The sequence below is a fragment of the Amblyomma americanum genome, chromosome 3, assembly GCF_052857255.1.
Source record: "Amblyomma americanum isolate KBUSLIRL-KWMA chromosome 3, ASM5285725v1, whole genome shotgun sequence".
In the NCBI taxonomy this organism is placed as follows: Eukaryota; Metazoa; Arthropoda; class Arachnida; order Ixodida; family Ixodidae; genus Amblyomma; species Amblyomma americanum.
The window spans coordinates 178830298-178835658 of record NC_135499.1 but is presented as its reverse complement, the minus strand read 5'-3'; the positions used below and the strand labels follow the sequence as shown (position 1 = coordinate 178835658).

Genomic DNA, 5361 nt, shown 5'->3' with positions numbered 1-5361 from the left:
GGCGCGCAGCCGCAATGATAATGTCGAATCCCCCGTAAAATACACCGAGGCGAAGCGCATATATATATACCCCGCGGGATGCGACACCTCCTCTCCCTCTACCCCAGTGGAGCACATCTGGTGGAGCGAGCGGCGTCGACGACGGCGCCACCTGTTAGAGCGCGGCTGCGGTGTTTCCTAGCAACACCGCAGCCGACATACGGCGCGACGAGCCGAAATTGCTCGCTGGCTGGCGTAGTAAAGCTTTCGCTTTAAAATCTAAGCATGCTTACGCCACAAAACACCAGGCCGCCATAACCCTGCGCGGTCCCACCTTCCAAAACATCAAAAGTCTGGGAGGCACACATGCAACCAGATAGGGGATTGGTGATGGAAACTTTATTATACACAGGGGAGTTTAGGACGCGCAGGTCCTTGGACCCCCGCACGGCCCCACTGCACTCAGACGTTCATGTCCCGGAGGCTCATGACGCTGGCAGCCCGGCCTGTGGCGATGGCTTGCTTGGCCGGGTCCTCGGAGCGCAGTGTTGGGATTCAGGTAGCGTGACTGGGCCGGAGAAGAGACGAGGACGATCGGAGGAAGAAAACTTGGAAAACTTTATACAAGGACTATTTACATTATGTACAAGCACGGGCAACTGAGAGTACTTATCAGTAAAGAGAGCTTCTTAGGAGTCGGGAGTCTCTGATACCTCTCAAGAAGGGGGCTCTCCCTGCCAGTCCCTGGCATCAAACCAGCAGCTCCTTAAATACTCTTCGTATTCCCCAGATCCCTAGCTGGGGAATACAGTTCGAAGAATGATGTCCAATCACACGATGGCACTGATGGTACCACCCACGGCAGGGCGGTCCTGATGTTTCTTCGCAGCTCGGTCGAGGGAAAGGGAACAGGACCCGGTCACGTCGTCGTCCCCGCGGCTTCCAGGTGGCCGCGCATGTGCGTCCGGAGGCCACCTGCATGGCACAGGAATGCAGGCTATCTCCCCGCAGGTGTCAAAAGAGCTTGACTGGTGACCGGAACGCGGAGGCTCTGTCGCAGGTGCGGCACTCGGGCAATTGTTCAAATCCAGCGTGACTAAAGGGGACCACACTGATACCGCACTTCGTCGTGGCGAGGATCGGAACGAATACGCTTATGGTCGTCGCTGGCATTCCTGTTGAACGCTATCGTCGCTATGGGGACGCTATCGTCGCTGCTTCCGGCATTCCTGTTCGAACACGTGGGGACGCTATTGTCATCGTTCCCTCTGGCAGCCCTGCAGTCACGTCTCCCCCAGAGGGCTCACCCACCCTCGCGGTGGTCTTCAGGGAATCCTCCCCATGCCCCACTTCGCCGAATTCCACAGCAGGAAGGAAGCGCGAGCACAACAGCAGTAAGGTCTCTCAAGCCTCCCAAGTGGTAAGGTGCTCCAGACCCCGCGGTGGAGGATCCGCCGGGCAGAGGAAAAGGATATGATCGAGAGTGGCTTTGGGGGGTGGCAGAGGGTACAGAAGGGGTTTGTGAGGACTTGGTGATAGAGCGAGCGTATATAAGGGGAGGGTAAGGCGCGTGTTTGGAGCCGCCTCCAAAGTGTGTGGTGATGATTGTCGAGGGAGGAATGAGGTGGGGGCTTTGCAGGCCTGCGTCAGTTCTCTGAATGAATGCATGCGCTGCCGTGAGAACCCCAGATCGGAGGCCGCCGGTGCCTGGTTGAGAGAACCTCGGGCTAAAGCGTTGGCAGCCTCGTTTCCGGGATTCCCGGAGTGGGCAGACACCCATATGAGCTCCATGTGGGGGGCGGGTGTGCGGCTAGAGTTCGGTACGCGAAATGCAGGGACGTGAACTCTCCCGCCGGCGAAATTTAGTATGGCAGTTTTAGAGTCCGATAGTATATACCGGGCCTCCGTGCGCGTTATGGCTAGGGCAATAGCGGCCTTTTCAGCTCCTCCGAAGCGGCAGTGGGGATACGTGAAGGGTGGCAATCGGTTGTAGGGAGGGGTCCGTGATGGCTACAACCGCGTCCTCGCCTGTGCATGAGGCATCCACCACACGGCATCCGGTTCCATGCCATAGTGTTTGTGGAGCGCCCGTCTCTGCGGTGGGGTTCGTGGTAGGTGGGGTGCATTTTTGGGGAGAGATTTAATAAGTAGTTCGCGGTGAATGTGGTGGGGGACCTGGAGCTGTGTGGGATCCGTGGCTGGTATCCTGATACCGAGGGTGTGTAGGATGTGCCTGCCGGTGGTGGTTCTCGCGAGACGTATGTATTGTGTCTGTCGGTGGGCCTCGATAAGCTCAGCGATCGTGTTGTGTAGGCCTAGCTGGAGGAGTTTTTCGGTTGAGGTATTTAGGGGTAGGCGTAGTGCTGTCTTAAATGCTGTTTGGATCGTGGCATCTAGAGTGGAGATTTATGTGCCCTGGAGTTTCAGGTAGGGGAGCGTGAAGATAGAGCGGCTGAGGACGATGGCATGAATGAGACGACATCGGTAATGCTCCTTCATGCCCCGGTGGTGTCCAGAAACTCGGCGGATTAGGTGGGATATCGACACCGCCGTCTGCTTGAGTTTCTGGATGGTGAGAGTGTTTTTCCCGTTGTTCTGGATGTGGAGGCCCAATACCCGGAGAGTGTGTACCTCCGGGATGTACCGGTTTTACAGTGTCACGGTTATGGGGACTATGGGGCAGTTTCGGGTTGTGAGGGCCAGCTCAGCGGCTCTTGCAGGGCAGCATATACTCCCCGCACCAAAGCACACTGCTCACAAAACAAGGATTTCGACGACCGTGGCAATTCGGCGTGGCGGTCCATCATGCGGCTTTTCCGGAGACTAAATAGCCCCAGCAACATAAAGAGAACATATGGCACAACACAGTTGTTCTCCGCAGACGAAAAACGGATACTTTAGGGTGTGATGTCAATGTCCTTCTTAATAGACCATGCAGGCACGTTCGTGCATCTTGCGTATAGCGGGGCTTTATATTTGTCATGGGGTCTTGCGCATAATATGGAAACATTGTCCGGGTATGCATCGGCAAGAGCAGTCGCTGCAGCGACCCATTAACGCCGTTGCGTCACACCTTTAAGGGTGCACAAAATAGGATTCTGAGATCGTCTTTTTTGCCGCGGGAACCCGATCTACACGCTCCGAGCATACTTAGAAACTTCGAATTATTCACATGTGTGGCCGGTTTTCCTAATAAATCGGATCAAACGTCCCGGCTCTCGCCTTTCTTTTTTTTTTTTTGAACTCACCTCTGAAAGTGGGAGTCAACCAACGCATGGAGTGCCTTTCAGCCAGTCCCTTAGCGGCTTGCCGCTCTGCTATCGGCGGAGTGATACTTAAAGCAAAGAGTGCACGCGTATTTTAGTTCCGTGGGCCACATTTTCTGCTATGTTCTCTGCGGCTGAAACTATTTATTCACGAAAACCTAAAAAACAAAATACAAGCGAAAGCAACTGGTTGGAAGTCACTCCACGCGTAGGTTGACTCCTACTTTCAGAGCGCAGGACAATAATTCGAAGTTTCTAAGAATGCTTGGAACGTGTAGGTCGAGTTCCCGCGGTAAAAAGAAGAGCTCCCAAAATTTGTTTCCTGTTCTCTATATTGTTAATATTTATTTCTTTTTGACGCATCAGTGCAAATTCTGTGGAAGATTTGGGCCTGAACCCGAATCGTAACGGTATTACTTTGAATGTTAAAAAAAATGAAGTGTCATGAGTGCCTTTACCCCCTTTAAAAATATTGGTAACGCTGATACTGGTCTATAATTATTTAGATCATGCCACCTTTGTGTAAAATGATAACCTTAGCTTTTTTATTCCTGAGGGTAAAATACCAGAGTTAAGATTATAGATATTATAGATGTGAGCCAGAACGGGGCAGATAATATCCAGCACAGGCAATAATGGGTCTCATTTTAAGTCAAGATGTTGTTCGCTATTACATTATTGAAGATGCTTGAAGACTTCCATTGCTTCGCTATCATTGCAGCATTCCATGAAAATACTATTGCACGTGAGTTTGTTAACCTAGGATAGAGCCTCGGTGTCATTAACGTTATAAAAATGATAAAAATCGTCATTCAAATTATTGGCAAGGCTGTAATCAGTGTATTTGATGGCTTGGATTGCAACAACATCAGTTATATGTGAAGACCTGCTGAAATGCAGGTTAAACTTCTTGCACACTTGGTTTTTGGTTACTAACACCCTCACTCATGTTGAGATAAGCGTTTCTGGCTTTCCTTATTGTAAAGTTCAGTTTATGCGGTATAAATAGAAAAAAATCATATTGATTGCGTGTTTGTAAGAGTATGTTAAACAACTTGCCTTTTTTATATATTAGGAATTTTAGATGTCATTCATGGCTTTCTTGCTTGCTAAATCTTGTTACAAGGGCTTAGCAAGAAATTTTTGTATGCTGAGGTAGAAAAGGGTAAAAAGGGTCGCCATTTTCTCGTCTTCCACTTTAAGAAGCGTATAAGATTGGGCAAGTTGGTCAGAGATGCTAAAGAGAAGAATGGCGCAGCATCAAGTAACGAGGGCGACACCCGCGCCCGTACGCATGTGTGCTCTCCTGCTGTCCTCGATACTTGAGCAGCGCATGTCCGGACCCCGTAGAGTATCTGTTACGGGTCCAATTGGACTTATTTTTGGAAATGTGGCGGAGAGTATGAAGGATGCTTCACTCCCGCCACCGGTTGGCCCGGTATTGCACTACCTCCGGGATCGGCCTTGTCTTTAGCGCGTCTTTACTATCCTGTCTTTCTATCCCATCTTTCAACTGTCATACTATCTGCACGTGGTAGCGATTGTGGCTCGGCTTAAGCCAGTGGGCAGGCCTGTGCACTTTCCTTTTCTTTCTTCGTGGCAACAATCTACCTATCTATCGATACCTGATGCTGCGCCATTCTTCCCTTTAGCTTCAAATTTTGACCTAACGCTTTCATCATACTCTCCTCCTCTCCTTTCCTCCTCATCAATGCTCTTTCGTTTTCATCCTCGTGCTCTCTTAGTTATCACCCTACTTTCTTTCTCCACTGTGTTCGTCCGCTCTACCGGTTATGACGCCGTATCTGACGCTCAGCCCCACGAACGGGTGCTTAGGAGCTGTGCTCTAAAAAAAGATGCGGCAGTTCATATCTACGGTCTAGAAATCTCTGCACCTTAGGACAACGGTAAGCAGCCTGGTACCATCCAACGCTTCTTATTACCTCTCCCCTTATTCGCAACTGCGGGGTTGACATTCGTTGCAAAGCCTTCAAACCTACACTAGCTCAAACCTCCTCGCATATCCCACAGGGAGATGTGACACGACAGAACGCTCGCCTAGTCATTCGCGGCTGGCCTCAACTGGGCCAGCTGAATCAATATATCGGCTATTATG

At 50.8% G+C, this 5361-nt stretch overlaps 1 pseudogene; it reads left to right on the top strand.

Moving 5' to 3' along the window:
* The first annotated feature begins 4550 nt into the window (after positions 1-4550).
* On the top strand, positions 4551-4717 carry LOC144126430 (U2 spliceosomal RNA; annotated as a pseudogene).
* Positions 4718-5361: the final 644 nt, after the last annotated feature.